We start from the raw sequence: 21,865 nt of genomic DNA, 5'->3' as shown, positions 1-21,865 counted from the left end.
TTCGTTGGAGAGCCCCGATCATTGCAATTAGGGGCTGAAGCTGCCTTGGAGGGGTGGTGGAGTAAGGGGAAGCCACAAGCCAGGTTGAGGGGAGCCGCATCTCCCCTCCTGGGCTTGGTCTTTTTCCCCCCAAAGACGACTGAAGCGGTGGTCCAAAATGGCCACCCCGAAGGGGAGGACTCAGCTGGACTAAGATTTGTGCAGGAGTGAAGAAAGAGGTGGATAACATCTGAACCGGGACAATTGGGCAAAACAACTAAATAAAAGTACCCCGGGATTTAAGGTAACATCGAACTTTTAAGAAAAGACAAGTGCGCAGCAGAAATACAAAGGGACAGGAAAAAAATAAGAAAGTAATTTTGACAGCTAAGCGGGGCTTTGAACCGGGAAAGGAAGAAGCCAAAACTAAAGACTTAATTAAATTGGACTAAAATATTTTGGCAATAAAAAGGCATAAAATAAAGCTGGATTTAAGAAAATAATAATAAAATTTACAAATTGGAGACTGGATTGTGCTGGAATATTGAGGTTCGAAAAACCCTAAATAATAAAATAGGGGAAAAAGGTGAGAACTTTGTATAACGGAGAGTAGCATCTTTTGACAAATAACTTAAACTCAAATAAAAGGGAAATCATCCTGTTTCTGTATGAACATGTTGTTATAATGTTAAAGAAATATTGAAACAAAGTAAGAATTTTTAGAAAGTGAAATCAGAACCAGAATAAAGAAAGAAGCAAGGAAAGACTGCCTGTGGGATTGATTGATGTTTTTGGTATAGACCCTGGGTTGACACAATTGAGAACTTTAGAAAACTTGAAGAAGAAAGAAGGAAAGTAAAAGTGTTTTTTGTGGACTTCAACAATTACAAAATATAAGAGTGTGTAATGATGATATCTCTTTGGGAATTAAGAATGGAACTTAAAAATATGAGAGAATTACTACAGGAAAGAGGCGAATGACTTTGCTCTGTGTTAGAAGAAATGGAAAGGGCGATTGAAGAACAAGAAGAAAGAACTTCAGAGGAGGAGGAGTTGACTCAAGGAGAAGCCATTTTAAATAGACAACACAAAGACGAGGGGAAAGAAGGAAGGCTAAAAAGTTGTGATTTAAGAAGATAATTAAAAAGGGGAATATCTGTGAAATCAGGAGAGGTAGAAAGGTACAGCAGAAAAGGGGAAAGGAAGATATCAAGAAAGAGAGGGATATAAACTGGAATGAGAAAAAATATGGGAAAAAGAGGGGGAGGAGAGGCAGTAAGAAATAGGTGCAGGAAATAAAGAAACACGGAAATAGTAAAATGATGAAAAAAATTGTTTTTTCAGAGATAATGGTTGATGAATTAAAAGGGGGATTCTGCAGGGTGACAAGGGGTAACAAGAATATATTTTCAATTTAAAAATATTTAGAAAATAGGGTAATATAGATTACTAATGGAGGGATAGATACTGATAACTCTTATTAGATGAATTTACATTTTTATTTTTAGCTTTAAAAGAAAAGTTAAGGTCTATTGAAGAAATTGTAATAATTGAAATGAATGTGAAGATGTTTAAAAATGAGGTCAATATCAGTGACCAGGAATTAAATAGTCAATCTTTCCCTTTTATTTTTTTGAAATTAGAAATAAAATTAAGGGGGAAAATATATTGCAGAATCCAAATGAAAAGATATAATAATAATTATTATTTTTTTTGAAAACAATTTTATTGATTTTTTAAAAACAAACAAAACAAACAAAACATAAAAACATCAGCTCTCTTCCATACATATATACAAACAGTGTGTCGGTTGGTTCATCAGTTTTGTGCATTCATTTCGTAGTCTCAATTACAGTTACATTATATAATAACTCGTATTATCAATCCAAACTTATATATCCTAGTATCGCTATTAGAAAAACATTTGACTATAATTTTATTCATTCATACTTTATGAGATAACTATAATTTAGGTAGTTTATTCTATAACAAATCATATAATCATACCAAATCTATCCTAAAAACACTTTATAGATATGATGTCAAATAACAAAAGAAAAAGAAAAAGCAAAGATATTCCTTGTTATCTAACATTCTAAATATTCTATTATTATATTTTATCATCCAACCATTGATAGAAAAGGTCCCAAATTTTATAGAATTGTTTATCCTCTTGCTCTCTAATTTCAAATGTCAATCTACCCCTCTCAGCACATTCCAATATTTTCTTAATAATTTCTTCCTGCAATGGTATTTTCTCATTTTTCAAATTTTTAGCAAATACAATCCTAGCCGCTGTTAATAGATTTACAATCAGATATTTCAAGTCTTTACTGTATGTATCTGGTAAGATTCCCAATTAAAAAAACTCCAGTTTCAAATCTATGTGTTTCTTTGTCATTTTTTCCAACCACATGCGGATTTTAGTCCAATATTTTCTAGCATCCTCACAAGTCCACCACATATGGTAATATGAGCCAGGTATCTGATGACATTTCCAGCATTTTTCAGATTTATTCTTGAACATTCTTGCTATCCTTGTTGGGGGAAAGTGCCACCTGTAAAACATACAGATTTTCTTTATAAGCTGCTGACATTGTCATTTTATAATTTTGCAACCATAGTTTTTGCCATTTCTCTAAATCAATCCCATATCCAAAATTCTTCCCCGAAGCAATCATAGTTTCTTTAACTTGTTCTTCCTCTAGCTTAATTCCCAGTAAATAACCATATAATTTTTTAATCACCTTTTCATCAGTACCTGTCAAAATCTTATCTAGATCAGTCTATCATAAAATCCCTGTTTTAGAATCTTCATCATATCTTGAGTGTATTTGTGCATATGAAAACCAATTCATCTTTATACCTTGTTCCTCTAGATTTTGTATCAAGTTAAGTTCACCCTTTTCATCCAATAGTTCCCCATATCTAATTGTTTGTTCCTTCTTATAAATTATAGGATAGGAAAATACTTCAATAGTCGATAACCAAACTGGAATTTTCAAATAACATTGTCTTTTTATCTCCTCCCAGTTTAACCACAAAGACTCCCATATATAATGTCTTCTAAAGTAACCCTGTGTTTTAGTTCCCTTATACCATAAAAAAACGTGCCAACCCAACAGCAAATCATGACCTTCTAGTGTCAACAATCTAGTCTTTCTTAATGTTATCCATTCCTTGACCCACATCAAATTTGCAGCTTGGTAGTACAAGTCCCATTAGGCAGGCCAAAACCTCCTCTAATTCTAGCATCTTGCAAAAGCTTTAGCTTTATTCTCGCTTTCTTACCTTGCCATATATACTTCAGCACAATTTTATTTAAGTCTTCAAAATAGTCTTTTCCGAGCCTAATTGGTATTGTTTGAAACAAATATAAGATTCTGGGTAAAATATTCATCTTGATTGTTGAAATTCTCCCTATTAATGACAATTGTAAGTTTTCCCATTTCTTCAAATCTAAGGCTATCTGTTGTTTAAGTTTAATATAATTATTCTCTTTTAATGTACTACATCTTGATGTCAAGTATATCCCCAAATACTTGACCTTGTTCGTGACTTGGATTTTCAACAGGTCTGCCAGTTCTTCTCTTTGTCTTAGTAGCATGTTCTTTGTCAAGATCTTTGTTTTATCTTTATTTATTTTCAGACCAGCCATCTCGCCATATGTCTCTATCTTTTCCAATAGCTTTGGAGCTGTTTCTAAAGGGTCTTCCAAAATAAAGTCTAAGTCATCCGCAAAGGCTTGCAATTTGAATTCTTCCTTTTTAATTTTCATTCCTTTTATGCTTTTATCATCGTTAATATTTCTATTCAACACTTCCAAGGTCAATACAAATAGCAAAGGAGATAGGAGACATCCTTGTCTTGTTTCTTTTCTTATATTAATAAAGTCTGTAAGTTCTCCCTCCATCATTACCTGTTGTGGCTCTGGGCTTGGATTCAGCTCCTGTGATTGATATGAGTTCAAGTGAAGAGGTTATCGCAGACAAATATGAGCCGGCCTGGCTTACTGATTGGACTGATAACCAGGATGAGGAGATGGACATGACAAAGGACGACAGACCTGATGTATTAGAATTGTCAGGACCTTTGACCTCCTCTGGTTCCTTATCTGATCAACAGCCAGGAATGGCTGACAGGGAAGTTTTGAGAGAGTCTTCTAGTGGAGATGAGAACTTGAAAAATTTGTGGTTAAATGTAAAAAATAGAAGACGGTTGAAAAGGCAAAATCAGCTGGAGCGAATGAGAAGAGCAAGTCAGTAAATTAGCACGTTGCCTCAATGAGTATAAAAGGACACAGCTGGGCTGGTACATTTTGCCAGGAACAAAATAACTATTTGAGTGAAGACATTACAGCAAGAAGCTCTGAGGCTGGAGATTTATTGCCAGGACTGGTTTGCCGGACAGAGTAAAGATTTATGCTGTGGTTTCTGCCAGCCGTTATCTTGTAAGACTTCTTTCCGTTTGATTTAATTGTGAAACGGCTGCTTTCTGTTTTGTTCGTTTGAATTTCGAAGGGGAGTCATAACATTATTGTTCCTGGCCTAAACAAACCATCTTTAAAGCAAGATGGATTCAAATCAACTGCAGCGTTTGGTAGAGCAGCAACAACAACAAATTAATCAGCTACTGCAAAGCAATGTGACGCTTCAGAATCAGGTAACACAATTGCTGAATTATGTTTCCAGCTTATCAAGCCCCTGCTGCTGTTCCCCCTGCCCCTCCTGTGAGGAAAAGCCCAGTATCCATGCCGGAGAAATTTTCTGGGAAAATGGACAGGTTCCAGCATTTATGGGTCAATGCCAATTGTTTATCTCTCTGAGGCCTGAAGACTTCCCAACCGACCGGTCTAAAGTAGGATTTATGATCAGTTTATTAACCGGGCAGGCTGCTAATTGGGCTACTCCCTTGTTAGTTCAAGATAGCCCGTTGTTGAACAATTTCAGGGTTTTCTCCAACAAATGAGAGTGATGTTTGAGAACCCAATTAAGATACAAACTGTGGACAGGCAGTTACGGGACATTAATCAGGGAAACATTCCCTGCAGGAATACGTTGCAGAATTTCGTTTGCTGTGTATGGACTCTAACTGGAGCAACCGGCTCATATGGCTGCATTCCAGGAAGGCTTGTCTGATGCCATCAAAGATGAGCTGGTCCATGCAGAGTGGGCTTTAACTTTGGATGCATTGATAGTTCAGTGCTTATGAATTGAAGCTCGTTTACAGCAACATGGACGAAACGGCTCGTTATGGAACCATCTTTGTTTTCTCGTGCACAACCCACGCCACCGAGTTTTCCAACCCATGGTTAATGCTGAGGAGCCAATGGAGTTAGGCGCACTCTGCCCTCGCTTAACGGTGCGAGAATGTTGAGAAGGTTCCAGGAAGGCTTGTGCCTTTATTGCGGGGGTCCGGGACATTTTGCAAATTCCTGCACTCAGAGAGAGGACTCGTAGACCTGTGTCTGAAACCACTCCTGGCCCGTCGGAAATGGGGTAGAGCCCGACCTCAGGAAACCCTAGGTCGGGCACATCCTCCACCCCATCCCAAATTACCCGAAGTAAATCCTGGTCCTCCTCGGCATTTACTTTTGGACACTTGTATCTTCTTACAGTCCCAGAAGGAAGGAATTCCTGCCATTGTGCTGGTGGATTCAGGGGCTACAACCAGCTTTATGGACTGTGCTTTTTGTTAAACATTTTGGAATTCCTTTGATTCCTGTGAATCCACCCATTAAGGTGGAAACCGTAGATGGGCATGAACTCAAGTCGGGACCCATTCGCTGTGCTACTCAGCCAGTGCGTATGCGTATTGGGGATCATGAGGAGGCGATAAGTTTTTATGTCACCTCCAACCTCCATCACCCTTTGGTGCTCGGAATGTCCTGGTTGCGTTTGCACGATCCGTTGGTGGCTTGGTGCAGGCACGCTATTTCTTTTCCAAGCCTACAATGTGTGGACCACCTGAGGCATGTTTGCGCTGGCCAAGATATCGCCGCTCCTGCTGTCTCAATTCCTTCGAGCTGTCGGACTTCTCCGATGTTTTCAGCGAACAGGAGGCAGACTGATTACCCCACATCGTGCTTATGATTGTCCCGTGGACCTGATACCGGACGCTCCATTGCCAAAGGGAGATTATACTCCATGTCGGAGCCCGAGTTGGTTGCACTCCGAGAGTTTTGGATAAAAACTTAGCTCGGGTTTATTAGACCCTCATCGTCCCTCTTTTGGCTCCCGTTCTTTTTGTTAAGAAGAAGCCAGGAGAACTGCGTCTCTGTTGTGATTATAGAGGACTAAACTCTATCACCGTGAGGAATAGCTATCCCTTACCGCTCATTCGGAATTGATGGAGCGGTTGCGGGAGGCTACTATCTTCACTAAACTTCGATCTGCGTGGGGCTTACAACCTGGTTCGGATGCGCAAGAGGATGAGTGGAAGATGGCGTTTGGCACTCGTTATGGTCATTTCGAGTACACCGTCATGACATTTGGTCTAACCAATGCTCCCGCTGTATTCCAGCATTTGATGAGCGACATTTTTCGGGACATGCTGGATCGGTTTGTCGTGGTGTATCTGGACGACATTTTGATCTACTCCCAGTCCAGGGATCATCACCTTCATCAGGTCCATCAAGTGCTTCAGCGTCTTGGGAGCATAAGCTCTATGCGAAACTGGAGAAGTGTTTCTTTTTCAGTCGTCGATAGAGTTTTAGGGCACATCATTTCTCCGAGGGCATTGCTATGGACCCTAAAAAGGTTGAGGCATTGTGTAGTTGGGAAGCCCTCGTCAGTCAAGGGCGTCCAACGTCTTTTGGGATTCGCCAACTACTATCGGACTTTTATCCGGACTTTGCTAAAGTAATGGACCCCATAACTCAGCTCCTCCGTAAGAAGGTCCCGTTTGTGTGGGGGCCCCGCAACAACAGGCTTTTGACATTTTAAAGAAAGCGTTTGTAGCCGAGCTGATATTGAGGCATCCTGATCCGAATCGTCCATTTGTGGTGAGACTGATGCCTCTAATGTCGCTATCGGAGCGGTACTGTTACAAGCTTCAAAGGATGGCACGCCTCTTTTCCCATGCGCATACTATTCTAGGAAGCTCACAGCTTCAGAGCGCAACTTCACCATCTGGGAAAAGGAGTTGTTGGCCATTAAGGCTGCTTTTGAGACCTGGAGTCATCATTTAGAGGGCTCGGCACAAGGTAGAGGTTTGGACAGATCACGAAACTTGGAACATTTGACCACAGCTAAGAAATTGAACCAACGCCAGATTCGGTGGTCATTGTTTTTGCCAGGTTCAATTTCTCCGTTACTTATGTTCGGCGGACAGAATCGGAGGGCAGACAGCGTTGTCTCGGAAGCCCAGTATATCGGGCCCGAGGATCCTCTTCCTCTACGAGCGGTGTTACCACCAGAATCCTTGGCCATACTGCAAGATCCAGTAGACTTGCGGGCTCGCATGCGAGAGGCGCGCGATTGGATGCGTGGACGCAGCAGAGGCGGGGGATGTCGGACCTGATTCCCCATGGTCCATTGAAGAGGACTTGCTCCGACATCGGGTTTATTATCACGTACCTACCAGGTCGTTGAGAGCTCTCATCATGACACAATGTCATGATAACCCGCTGCTGGCCATTTTGGATTTTATAAAACCTTGCATTTGGTCACCCGGACTTTTTGGTGGCCTTGGGTTAAATCACGATGTGTTCTCTTACGTCGCTTCTTGCGTCCCAGTGTAGGCAGCGAAAGCAGTGTCGGGTGCGCCCCTGGACTCCTCCAACCATTGCCGACTCCGGGCAGACCATGAGGAGCGATCTCCATGGACTTTCTCACGCATTTACCATCCTCGTCGGGCTTCACGGCGGTGCTTGTGGTAGTTGATATGCTGACTAAAATGGCTCATTTCATTCCCTGTCGGAGATTACCTTCATCCCGCACTCTGACTCAGCTATTTTTACAGCATATCTTTCATCTGCATGGACTGCCAGATAGAGTGGTTTCTGATCGTGGGGTTCAGTTTACTGCGCAGTTTTGGAAACAGTTAATGGCAGCGCTACAAGTTCAGGTGTGCTTAAGCGTCAGCGCACCATCCGAAACTGATGGCGGGACTGAGAAGGTGATTGGCATTCTTACCCAATATTTGAGGTGTTTTGTTAATCAGCGACAAAGCGATTGGGCGAAATACCTCCCATTGGCAGAATTTGCTTTTAATAACTCGCAGCACACCTCCACTCGGTAACGCCATTTTTCACGAATGTAGGTTATCATCCGCGCTTCTTCCCATTAACTTGGATGGATTCACGGTTCCTGAGACACAAGATTTTCTGGAGAAACTACAAGTGGTCCACCGTTTAGTAAGGCAACAACTTGAACGAGCGAAAGAGGACTATAAACGGTTTGCGGACCGGTCACGTCGAGCACCGCCTCCATTAGCTGTGGGTGACAAGTTGTGGTTGTCCATGAAACACCTTCGGATCGATCGCCCAATTAGAAAATTGGACGATCGTTTCATCAGTCCATTCCCGATTGAGGCGGTTATCAACCCTGTGGCATACCGGCTCACCTTACAGCAGCTCCATGCGTATTCACCCTGTATTCCATCGCTCTCTTTTGGTTCCTGACTCCCGGACTGTCCTCTGCGTGCTCCAGCTGGTACGACTTCCCCATCAATGCCCCGTGAGGAGGTGGAGGTTGATGACACGGTGGTCAGCGTTACTGATTCGCGTTGGCTCAAGGGTCGTTTCCAGTATTTAGTCGGGAGGAGAGTGGATGACTCGGAAATTTGCTCATGGACGGATGAGTTCATGCTTCAGACATCATTCAGAACTTTCATGAATGTTTCCCTTCGAACCCGCATCTGGATCGTCAGACCCAGGGGAAGGGCCCTGCGGTGAGGGATAGTGTTGTGGCTCCGGGCTTGGATTCAGCTCCTGTGATTGATATGAGTTCAAGTGAAGAGGTCATCACAGACAAATATGAGCCGGCCTGGCTTACTGATTGGACGGATAACCAGGATGAGGAGATGGACGTGACAAAGGACGACAGACCTGATGTATTAGAATTGTCAGGACCTTTGACCTCCTCTGGTTCCTTATCTGATCAACAGCTGGGAATGGCTGACAGGGAAGTTTTGAGAGAGTCTTCTAGTGGAGATGAGAACTTGGAAAATTTGTGGTTAAATGTAAAAAATAGAAGACGGTTGAAAAGGCAAAATCAGCTGGAGCGAATGAGAAGAGCAAGTCAGTAAATTAGCACGTTGCCTCAATGAGTATAAAAGGACACAGCTGGGCTGGTACATTTTGCCAGGAACAAAATAACTATTTGAGTGAAGACGTTACAGCAAGAAGCTCTGAGGCTGGAGATTTATTGCCAGGACTGGTTTGCCGGACAGAGTAAAGTTTTATGCTGTGGTTTCTGCCAGCTGTTATCTTGTAAGACTTCTTTCCGTTTGATTTAATTGTGAAACGGCTGCTTTCTGTTTTGTTCGTTTGAATTTCGAAGGGGAGTCATAACAATTACCTTTGCCGTTTGCTTATGATATATGGCTTCTATTGCCTGAATAAATTTTCTGGCAAAACCCATCTGTTCCAGTAGTAGTAACATAAATCTCCAGTTCACATTATCAAATGCCTTTTGAGCATCTAGGAATATCAAAGCCATTTGCTTTTCAGGATTTGTCTCATAGTATTCCAAAGTATCCAGGATTACTCTCATATTATCTCTAATTTGTCTCTTTGGCGGAAATCCATTTTGGTCTGGATGAATGAAATTATTTAGATATTTTTTAAGTCTTTCTGCTAAAATTGAAGCAAAGATTTTATAGTCTGCATTTAATAAAGAAATAGGTCTATAGTTCTTAATTTGCAGTGGATCAGCTTCTTCTTTTGGAATAAGTGTAATATAAGCCTCTGACCATGTTTTAGGTATCATCTTCTTTGACATAGCTTCATTCATGTCTTCTAACAATGGAATGCTCAATGATTCTTGTAGTGTTTTATAGAATTCTGCCGGAAGCCCATCTAGACCTGGTGCTTTCCCATTATTTGTTTCTTAAGTGCTTCAGTTAATTCCATCATTGTTATATTGCTTTCTAGCATTTCTTCAGTCTCTTTAGATATCTTAGGTAGATTAGCATTCTGTAAATACTGTTTGATTTTTTCCTCATCAATATTCTCTTGCTTATATAGTTGCCCATAGAAGTCTCGAATAATTTCCTTATTCTCCTTATTACCATGACAAACTTGGCTTTGGTCATCTATTAACTGCGATATTTTCCTTGATTCTTTCTCCTTTCTCAATTTATATGCTAGCCATCTACCTGGTTTATTTGCATCTTCAAAATAATTCTGTTTAGCATTTCTAATTTTCTGTGCCAGTTCTTCTTTCTCTATTAAACCCATTTTATGTTTAGTTATGTCCAATTTCAATTTAATATCTTTTTTTCTGTGGCATTTGCTGTAATTCTTTTTCAAGTCCTTTATACTCATCTTCCAAGGCTTTAGTGGCTTGCCTTTTCCTGATATTCTTTTTTCTTATGTAATCTATTATCAAACCTCTGGCATATGCCTTCATTGTATCCCAAACATTCTGCATTGAAGTATCTTCTTTTTTATTTTCTCTAAAGAAAAAAGGCAGTTCTTTCTCAATCCATTGTATAAAAACTTTTTCCTTTAAGATAGTATTATTTAGCGTCAATCTCAATCTTTTTTTTTGTCCCTTCCATTTAATTGTCATTGGGTTATGGTCTGCTCAAGTACTTGTTTCAATATTTGTTTCTTGAATCTTAGATATTAATTCTGTTGAGATCCAAATCATATCTAATCTGGACCATGATAAATGTCTATTTGAACAGAAAGTGTATTGTTTAGTTTTAGCATTTCTTTCTCTCCATATATCTTTTAAGGTTAATTCGTCTGTCATTTTAAAAAAGGATTTAGGGAGAATCTATCTATTTTGCTTTGCTGTTGTTGCTATATAGTCCAGTTTATTGTCCACAATTCCATTAAAGTCTCCCATCATAATTATATTGGCATAGTCCAATCCAGTTATTTTCATGTGTAGTTTTTTATAGAATTCTTCTTGTTTATCATTCGGAGCATAAATTGCAATGAAGAGTATTTTTATATTGTTGTCCATTATTTCCACCATTAATACCCTTCCATCTTCATCAGTATAAATCAATTTTGCTGGGGTAGCCTCTTTAATGTATAAAATCACTCCTCTTTTCTTACATTGAGTCAAAGAAGTAAATATTTTCCCTAGTTTTGGCTGTACTAACAATTGTTCATGTTGTTTTTTAATATGTACTTCTTGTAAACAAATTATGTCAAACTTTAATTTTCCTAATTTATGAAAAATTTTCTTTCTTTTCACAGCTGAATTAAGTCCATTTATATTCATTGTAATCAGTTTTTTTTTCTGTTCCATGATTATATTTTGTAGTTAGGTTTGACAGCTCTCATGTTGTGCTTTGATATCCACCTGTTCACCTACTGCACCTTCTTCTTTTTCAGTCCCCATTTGTTCCTCTTGGAATTCAATTAATGAGACCTCTTTCTCTGCATCTTCCTCTCTCCTTCCGAAAAATTCTGCGTAGAAAAGTTCTGCTTTCTCAATTGAATCAATTCTATGTCTCTGTTCTTGCCACGTAAACATTAGTCCTTCTGGAATCAGCCATCTATAATTCACCTCCTTTTTCAATAGCATTTTGGTCAAGAATCGATATTCTCTTCTCATCTCTCTCACTCTTCTGGGTATTTGTTTTAAAACCACGATCTCTTTGCCTTTGTATTTCAACGTCTTCTCTCTTACTGCTTGTAATATTTGTGTTTTGATGGATTTTTTGGTAAATCTGATGTGGACTTCTCTTGGTAAGTTATTTCTCATCGCATATCTTGTGAAAACTCGGTATACCTCGTCTACTCCATCCATCATCTTTTTCTCTGTTATTTCCAAAGCATCAGCCAAAATTTCTATCATTATCGCAGCCAAATTTTGTCCTTTTTCTTCCTCTATATTTTGAAATCTGAGATAGAATTCTGACCTCTCCATCTCCCACTTCAGCATCCCACTTTTATCTTGTTCAACCACTGTTAATCTGCTGTCAATATTTCCAATCTTCTCCTCTCTTTGTTTACCTTCTTCTTCAATTTTTTGGAATCTCTCATCATACTTCGCCATCATTTGTTGAATATTTTCCACTTTTTCATCGGTCTTCTCTATTCTTTGTTCAATAGTATCTGATTTTATCTTGAGATCTTGGATTCCTTGCATAATCATCTGTAAGGTCACTTTTTCTTGTTCTTTATCTTGCTTTAACATTGTCTGAATTAAACGTTGTCCTCCAGATGGTGGCGAGGCAGAAGTAGAGATAGAGACGCCAGAAGGTATGAGTTTCCTGCTCATTTTAAACAATTCAAGACCTTCAAATTCTTTTAAAACTTTAATCCAGCTGATAAGGTAGCCAACTATAATCCAAAAGGGAAAAGCCCAATAGTAAAAAGCCCAATGGTAAAAAGGAAAAAGAGAAAAAGAAAATTCTTCAGGTTCTTCTGGACCCTAATCCAATTATGAAATAATCCACAATAAAGAATAAAAATAAAAAGAAGGAAAAAGCCCAATGATAATTAAAAAAGAACAAAAGAAAAGAAGAGTTTCTTCAGGTTCTTCACACCTTAATCCAGTTAAAAAATCTCAATAGTAATAAAAAAACCAAAATAGTCCAAGAACATGGATGGAAAAAACAAAGATCCCAGTGGAAAAAGGGGGAAAAAAGAAAAGGAGAAAAATTCTGAGGCTTTCCCTTTAAAATAAAAAGCAAAAATAAAGATATTACTAAAATTAAAAGTTACAGAAAAGCTGGTAATGAGGGGTAACACAACTGAAAGAAGATAAGAAAACACACTACACTTTGTTTAATTGTCCAAGGCTCTTATTATGACTCTCTTCTCCACAAGCTTTAAAGCCAAGCCTCAAGTATTAAATTGTTGATAGAAGTCCAGAAGAACCCCTGTAATAATATTCTGCCGCCCTCTTCCCTCTATCTTTTAAAGTTGAAATGTCCTTGAGAAGGAGTCTTTCACAGTTCTCTCCACTTCAAATAAAATATTTTCAAGCCTCTAGTTGGCAGGTTATGAAGTTTCTTAATTCTCACTTTCCCCCTCCTCCCAGAAAAATGTAATTTAGGTTAAAAAAAAAAGAGAAAATATATACATTTATGTTATGACTCCCCTTCAATTTGGCACTCGTTATGGTCATTTCGAGTACACCGTCATGACATTTGGTCTAACCAATGCTCCCGCTGTATTCCAGCATTTGATGAACGACATTTTTTGGGACATGCTGGATCGGTTTGTCGTGGTGTATCTGGATGATATTTTAATCTACTCTCGGCCCAGGGATCACCACCTTCATCAGGTCCGTCAAGTGCTGCAGCGTCTTCGGGAGCATAAGCTCTTTGCGAAACTGGAGAAGTGTTTCTTTTTTCAGTCGTCGATAGAGTTTTTAGGGCACATCATTTCTCCCGAGGGCATTGCTATGGACCCTAAAAAGGTTGTGGGTGTGGGGTGGGGAAGTCCAGTGAATCACTGCTTGCACTTTCCCTGGGTCCATCTCCATGCCCTCGTGGGAAATTTTGTATTCCAGGTAGTCAATTTTATCTTTGTGGAATTCACATTTAGAAAGCTTTATGTAAAGTTTTGCAGTATGGAGTTTGTTTAGCACTGCCCAGACAAGTTTCACGTGCTCAACTTTTGTTTTAGTGTATATTAAAATGTCATCTATGTAGACCAGAACCCCTTGTATGAAGAGGAACTAAACCCCCTTTTTAGTTTTGGGGGCGTGATATCAATTTGTAAGCACTGAACTATCAATGCATCCAAAGTTAAAGCCCGCTCTGCATGGACCAGCTCATCTTTGATGGCATCAGACAAGCCTTCCTGGAATGCAGCCATATGAGCCGGTTCATTCCAGTTAGAGTCCATACACAGCAAATGAAATTCTGCAACATATTCCTGCAGGGAATATTTCCCCTGATTAATGTCCTGTCGGTTGGGAAGTCTTCAGGCCTCAGAGAGATAAACAATTGGCATTGACCCATAAATGCTGGGAACCTGTCCATTTTCCCAGAAAATTTCTCCGGCATGGATACTGGGCTTTTCCTCACAGGAGGGGCAGGGGGAACAGCAGCAGGGCTTGATAAGCTGGAAACATAATTCAGCAATTGTGTTACCTGATTCTGAAGCGTCACATTGCTTTGCAGTAGCTGATTAATTTGTTGTTGTTGCTGCTCTACCAAACGCTGCAGTTGATTTGAATCCATCTTGCTTTAAAGATAGTTTGTTTAGGCCAGGAACAATAATGTTATGACTCCCCTTCAAAATTAAAACGAACAAAACAGAAAGCAGCCATTTCACAATTAAATCAAACGGAAAGAAGTCTTACAAGATAACGGCTGGCAGAAACCACAGCATAAATCTTTACTCTGTCCAGCAAACCAGTCCTGGCAATAAATCTCCAGTTTCAGAGCTTCTTGCTGTAACGTCCTCACTTAAATAGTTACTTTGTTCCTGGCAAAATGTACCAGCCCAACTGTGTCCTTTTATACTCATTGAGGCAACATGCTAATTTACTGACTGGCTCTCCTCATTCGCTCCAGCTGATTTTGCCTTCTCAACCGTCTTCTGTTTTTTACATTTAACCACAAATTTTCCAAGTTCTCATCTCCACTAGAAGACTCTCTCAAAACTTCCCTGTCAGCCATTCCCAGCTGTTGATCAGATAAGGAACCAGAGGAGGTCAAAGGTCCTGACAATTCTAATACATCAGGTCTGTCGTCCTTTGTCACGTCCATCTCCTCATCCTGGTTACCAGTCCAATCACTGAGCCATGCCGGCTCATATTTTTCTGCCATGATCTCCTCACTTGAACTCATATCAGTCACAGGAGCTGAATCCAAGCCCAGAGCCACAACACATGTGTGTGTGTGTGTGTGTGTGTGTGTATGTGTGTGTGTGTATATATATATATATATATATATATATATATATATATATATATATATGTTTGACTCCCCTTCAAAATTCAAACGAACAAAACAGAAAGCAGCCGTTTCACAATTAAATCAAACGGAAAGAAGTCTTACAATATAACGGCTGGCAGAAACCACAGCATAAATCTTTACTCTGTCCGGCAAACCAGTCCTGGCAATAAATCCTCAGCCTCAGAGCTCTTTGCTGTAACGTCCTCACTCAAATAGTTATTTTGTTCCTGGCGAAATGTACCAGCCCAGCTGTGTCCTTTTATACTCATTAAGGCAATGTGCTAATTTACTGACTTGCCCTTCTCATTCGCTCCAATCAATGTTTGTCCTGACGCCTCCCTTCAGATTGACGTTTCCTGGTTCTTCTAGTTCTGGCGTCAATCCACGATCTAACAGTCATCAGAGTCAAAACTCCCAGCAGGATCGATCCTTCCAGTCACAACACTATCCCTCACTGCAGGGCCCTTCCCCTGAGTCTGACGATCAACTTGAAGATGTTTCATTGACAACCACACCCTGTCACCCACAGCCAATGGAGGCGTCGCTCGACGCGAATGATCTGCGAAACGTTTATAATCTGCTTTTGCTCATTCCAATTGTCTCAGATGGTCTACACATTGGAGACTTGGAAAAGAAATGGCGTTCTGCGACCAAGCCACCAATGGATCGTGCAAATGTAACCAGGACATTTCAAGCACCAAAGGGAGATGAAGGTTCGAGGTGATATAAAAACTTATCGCCTCCTCATGATACCCAATGATCATACGCACTGGCTGGGTGGTGAAACGAATGGGCCCAGACTTAAGCTTACGCCCATCCACGGTTTCCACCTTAATGGGTGGATCCACAGCAACCAATGGGATCTCATAGTGCATAGCAAAAGCTCGGTCCATAAAGCTGGTTGTAGCCCCTGAGTCCACCAACGCAACAGCGGGAATTCCTTCCTTCTGTGACTGTAAAAAAATTCGAGTGTCCAAAAGTAAATGCCGAGGAGGGCCAGGATTTGCTTCAGCAATTTGAGGTGGGGATGTGAAACGTGCCCGACCTAGGGTTTCCTTGAGGTCAGGTCTACCCTGTTTTCCCGACGAGCCAAGAGTGGTTTCAGGTACAGGTCTGCGGGTCCCTCTCCGTTTGCAGGAATTAACAAAATGTCCCAGACCCCCGCAATAAAGGCACAAGCCTTCCTGAAACCTTATCGAACGTTCTCGCGCCGTTAAGCAAAGGCTGAGTGCTCCCAACTTCATCGGCTCCTCCGTCTTAACCGTAGCTTGTGAACGAAAAAGAGAAGGTGGTTCCACAATGGGCCGTCTGCTTCCGCGCTGTTGTAAACGGGCTTCAATCTGTAAGCACTGAACTATCAATGCATCCAAAGTTAAAGCCCGCTCTTCATGGACCAGCTCATCTTTGATGGCATCAGACAAGCCTTCCTGGAATGCAGCCATATGAGCCGGTTCGTTCCAGTTAGAGTCCATACACAGCAAGCGAAATTCTGCAACGTATTCCTGCAGGAGCGTTTCCCCTGATTAATGTCCCGTAACCGTCTGTCCACAGTTTGACTTTTAATTCGGTTTTCAAACATAACCCTCATTTGTTGCAGAAAACCCTGAAAATTATCCAGTAAAGGGCTATCTTGAGTTAACAAGGGAGTAGCCCATTTGGCAGCCTGCCCAGACAAAAGACTAATAATAAATCCTATCTTATCCTGGTCATTTGGAAAGTCTTCAGGCCTCAAGGACATAAATAATTGGCATTGACCCATAAATGCCAGGAACCTGTCCATTTGCCCAGAAAATTTCTCCGGCATGGATACTGGGCTTTTCCTCACGGGAGGGGCAGGGGGAACAGCAGCAGGGCTTGATAAGCTGGAAACATATTTCAGCAATTGTGTTACCTGATTCTGAAGCGTCACATTGCTTTGCAGTAGCTGATTAATTTGTTGTTGTTGCTGCTCTACCAAACGCTGCAGTTGATTTGAATCCATCTTGCTTTAAAGATGGTTTGTTTAGGCCAGGAACAATAATGTTATGACTCCCCTTCAAAATTCAAACGAACAAAACAGAAAGCAGCCGTTTCACAATTAAATCAAACGGAAAGAAGTCTTACAAGATAACGGCTGGCAGAAACCACAGCATAAATCTTTACTCTGTCCGGCAAACCAGTCCTGGCAATAAATCCTCAGCCTCAGAGCTCTTTGCTGTAACGTCCTCACTCAAATAGTTATTTTGTTCCTGGCGAAATGTACCAGCCCAGCTGTGTCCTTTTATACTCATTAAGGCAACATGCTAATTTACTGACTTGCCCTTCTCATTCGCTCCAATCAATGTTTGTCCTGACGCCTCCCTTCAGATTGACGTTTCCTGGTTCTTCTAGTTCTGGCGTCAATCCACGATCTAACAGTCATCAGAGTCAAAACTCCCAGCAGGATCGATCCTTCCAGTCACAATATATATATATATATATATATATATATATATATATATATATATATATATATATATATATATATATATACAGAGAGAGAGAGAGAGAGAGAGAGAGAGTAACCAAAGGGAGACTCTAGTCTAAAAAAAATTAAGAAATCAAGAAGGAGAATAAGAAAGTAAATATATATATAAAAGAAAATTCAGTCTGGTTAACTGCAAAGTCACGATAAAGTCCAGTAAGGAAAAAAAAAAGTAAGGAAAAAAAAAACCAAGCTTCACTTTGACGTCTCCCTTTAAAAGTCGCCGCTTATTCAATTTTGTCGAAAATCTCACAGGTTTCTTCTTATATTCAGAGTGTCCTTTCAAGTCTCAGAATGATAGTAAAAAAAAAAGATTCTCACCCAGCCGACACACTTTCTCTTTCAGCCTCTTCCTTTCCGGAGCTGTCCTGACTTCAGCAGCTTTGGGGCTGCCTCTCCGCCACTGGCACAAAGGACTTCTCCTGGATCAACCAGGGACTTTACGGTGTCCCTGGGATCCACAGGATATGACCTTCATGATCACCATCTCTAGGGGATGGTTTAGGTCCGTTTGGACCGGCCAGGGGCAAAGATATCGGCTGCAATCTTGGAGCTCGATTGCAGACCGTACCATCGCGACGCCAGCTCCTCCCCTCTCCAAGATGTAATAATTATTATTGTAACTACTTAAAAATAAAGGTTTATTGGGAATTAAGATGAGGGAATGAAGGTATATATTAACCAATGAGGTGTCACACTCAAAGCAGTAAAAGCAGGGAAAGCTACGCTTGTTTCTTTTTCTTTTGTGTTAAAACTTGTATTAATCTAGAATTTATAGAAAGAATGTGTGATGGAAAGAAAATATGACAGATTAAAGAACTATTTAAATTAATAAGCTAATACAGACTATTAAAAGGAAGGAGAGACATTGGTAACTTTTTTTTCATTAGGCAAACATATATTGTTATTTTTTGTTTTTAAAATAAATATCAAAGGATTATATTTGAAATAATTGAAATGAAACAAAAGGATGTTTGGATTGAGATTAATCTAAGAGACTAGGATTAAATTGCTTGTTTCTCTCCTTTCTGAAAGTTTGGAATGGAAAAGGTAATAATAGAATTAAGTATGCATATATGAATGTATAACTATTGTCATATTTGTAGGTAAAAGTGATGACCCAGAAATACATTGTCCACTAAAAAGAGCTTTTTGTTTTTATGTGAAAAACTGAATAAAATTTGTTTTTTAAAAAATAACAATTAAAAGCATGTCCTTTTAACAAAAGATGAGCTACTGAAGCTGTTTGAGAAAACCATTGAAATAGCCAAATGTCCCATCATTACAGCACCAGGACAGATGGCCCCAACATTAGTAGCCTGGCCAATTAACTGGCTGGAACTACAATGATGCAAATCATTGGGATGAATACACAAAATCCAAAGAAAACCTGCTAGAAGCCATAGAAGAGATAGGAAAGAAACCCTTGAACTGGTCGAATTCCAAAGAACCACCCAGAGAGACAGAAAACCCAGATGTCTTCTGGGTCTGCCTCACAGAGGTAGGGTAGATTATGCCCATCTGGATCTCAGCTGCCCTAAAGACCAGAGAATTTTAACCTCTGCGTTCATTAACCAGTCATCCAGTGACATTCACAGTCATTTCCAACTCAAATTGGTCGTCATTAGAAATAGCAGTGCAGACCAATTACATCTATGATCAGAGGGAAAAGCTGAAGGAAGAAGAGAATGAAAGAAAGAAAGAAGACAGCGAAAGGGGAAGGAGAATGGAAAGGAAAGAGGAGCTCCAAGTCTTTGCTGCCCTACATAGGAACCCTAGACAATTAAATTGCCACTTTCACCAGAATGAATCTAGATATGGGCGGTACAAAAATGGAAAAACAGCCAGCATGAGATACCTACATTGCATGGGAGGGAGGTCCATAAGAGATTTGAATATCCTGACGACAATCCATGCCAACAATATTAGGAAAAACCACCACTGCCCCTTTCCCTAGGGATACCCCACCCTGATACCAAGACAGGTGGAATTCTGGACCCCACCAAAAGGGGTTGGACATTGAAAACCCACAGGCTATGTGACTAGATGAAGGACAAACTGAATTCAAAGCCACCTTCATCAGCCTCAGCATTCCCTTAAGTTCAGACACAGAAGGAGAACCTATGATTGATATTTCCATAGGAGGAGAACCTGCAGCTGCTTGATAGACATGGAAGCCACCTCTTCTCTCATCACAACAACCTCCTTTAAGGGAGCATTACCCAGAACCACGGACAACATAATGGGAGAGGGAGGAAAAATTATTCCCATAGAATTCCCAAAGGATATCCAGGTAGAATTAGGTCCCTTCTCACTCACCCATGTTTTCACAGTGTGCCTACAATCTCCCTTGTCCCTTCTGGGCAGAAACTTACTCTGCAAATTGGGAGCTACCATTACTTACAGCCAAACATGACTGACCCTACACATTCCAACTAAACGCTTGCAGCTGGCTGTATTAAGCAAGGAGCAATTACATGATGATCTATGCTCCTTACCATCCTCCCTATGGAGATGGGATAACACTGAAGTTCGGTTTCTTAAAGGCCAGTAAATATCCAAGTTAAAGATGCCCCCCCCCTGCACATTCCCCAATACAAAATCCCAGCTGAGGCTGTCAGACCCATTAGGAAATTGATAGCGGCATACTCATTGCATGGAGTAATTAGGAAGTGTACCTCCTCTTGCAGCACACCTATTTTCCAGTGAAGAAATCAAAGACAGATAGTAAAGGAAACCCCGTCTTCAGATTCGTCCAAGATCTACGCCTCATTAATGATCACGTAGTCCCCAGAGCTCCTGTCATTCCCAATCCAGCCACTATAAGCACTGAGGTTCCAGCCTTTGCCACCCATTTTTCAGTCATTAACCTATGCTCAGCTTTTTTCAGCATTCCCATTGATCTCTCCTCCCTATATGTCTTTGCTTTCACCTGGGAAGATCAGCAGTATACCTGTACCCACTTGCCACAAGGTTATACAGAGTCCCCAACCCTATTCTCACAAATACTTAAAGCAGACCTCTCCACTATCTTTCTTCTAGGAGGGTCAACATTAATTCAGTATGTTGACGATCTCCTATTAGCTTCTGACCCTGAACTTGCCTACAAAACTGACATCTTACATTTACTAAGAGCATTAGCAAGAGTGGAGACATAAAGCCTCCTCCTTAAAGCTGCAATACCTACAATGAGAAGTCACCTACTTAGGTTATATCATTGCTTCAGGTATTAGGTAACTCGCTCTGAGCCGTGTACAAACCATATTAGGCATGAAGTCGCCTCTCATGAAATGCCTAGTGCAAGCCCTACTAGGTGTGCTAAGTTTTTGCCGCCTATGGATCCCCTCCTTTGGGGAATTAGCCCCTTATCCAGCTCACAACAAAAATGATGCCTGATCCCATGAACTGGTCCAAATCCTTGGATTACACACTTCAATCAAAAAAGGCTCTGGGTCTCCCCAACTACAAGAAACACTTCACACTCTTCATTCACAAACAATGAGGCATTGCCTCAGGGGTTCTAACCCAAAGGCTTGGACCCACACATCATCCAGTAGCCTATTACTCTGTCACCTCTGTCACCCAGTGGCTCAAGGATCTGTACCCTGCTTAAGAGTGGTAGCAGTCATGGTAGAAATAGTGAAAAGATCAAAGGATCTGGTCCTGGGTCATCCATTCACATTAAAAATCCTCCATGAGGTTTTTGCGATCCTCCTTAAATCGCAGACCCGCAACAATGCTTGGCTCAGTATGAGGATGAATTATTTATCTCAGACCACATAACCTTTGAAAGATGTACTACTCTAAATCCAACCACCCTCTTACCAACAGTACAGGTGGAAGAAGGTCTTCATGACTGTCTCCACCTAGTCCACGAAGTGACATTACTATGATCTGGTCTTACTGACACACCACTCATTAACCCAAACATGGAGCTTTTCACAGATGGCTCATCTTACATTCACAAGGGAACAAGAGTAGCAGATTGTAGAGTTGTAATTGCAGGAATGTTCCAATCTCGGATGGCAAACCTCAGATAAAGAATGTTTCCAAGCAAATACAACTCAGGCAAACAAAGTCACTAATCTATGGATAAAGGAGGATTAGAGAGGGGAAGTAGACAATAAAGATCATCATCATAATTCAGTTGTTCATTATCAAACAACTCGACTGCCTTGTCATTACAACAAGTGGCGCCTGAACAGGGACCCTCTTACTTCGTCTGGCAAGGATTTGGTGCACCTTCAATCCTTTGTGGTTTCTTCAACCTTTTGGTTTCTGTAAGTATGGGGTCTTCGCTTTCTGAGGAACAAAGGAAGCATGTAGATGAATTAGGCTATT

The 21,865-nt window shown here is 40.6% G+C and overlaps 1 protein-coding gene and 1 long non-coding RNA gene across 2 annotated transcripts in view; one reads left to right on the top strand and one right to left on the bottom strand.

The window, feature by feature from the left end:
* Positions 1-21,865, top strand: part of LOC148124007 (uncharacterized) — a 54,352-nt gene that overhangs the window by 1,216 nt on the left and 31,271 nt on the right. The gene's annotated exons all lie outside the window — the stretch shown is intronic.
* Positions 1,693-21,865, bottom strand: part of POMGNT2 (protein O-linked mannose N-acetylglucosaminyltransferase 2 (beta 1,4-)) — a 107,299-nt gene continuing 87,126 nt past the window's right edge. The window contains exon 2 of the transcript XR_015739952.1: positions 1,693-2,537. The gene's annotated coding sequence lies outside the window, so the exon portion shown is untranslated. The remainder of the gene's footprint in view (positions 2,538-21,865) is intronic.

Source organism: Pseudonaja textilis, chromosome Z (assembly GCF_049901715.1).
Source record: "Pseudonaja textilis isolate UNSWEBS1 chromosome Z, rPseTex1.2, whole genome shotgun sequence".
NCBI classification, from domain to species: domain Eukaryota; kingdom Metazoa; phylum Chordata; class Lepidosauria; order Squamata; family Elapidae; genus Pseudonaja; species Pseudonaja textilis.
This window is presented reverse-complemented; position numbering and strand designations above follow the sequence as displayed.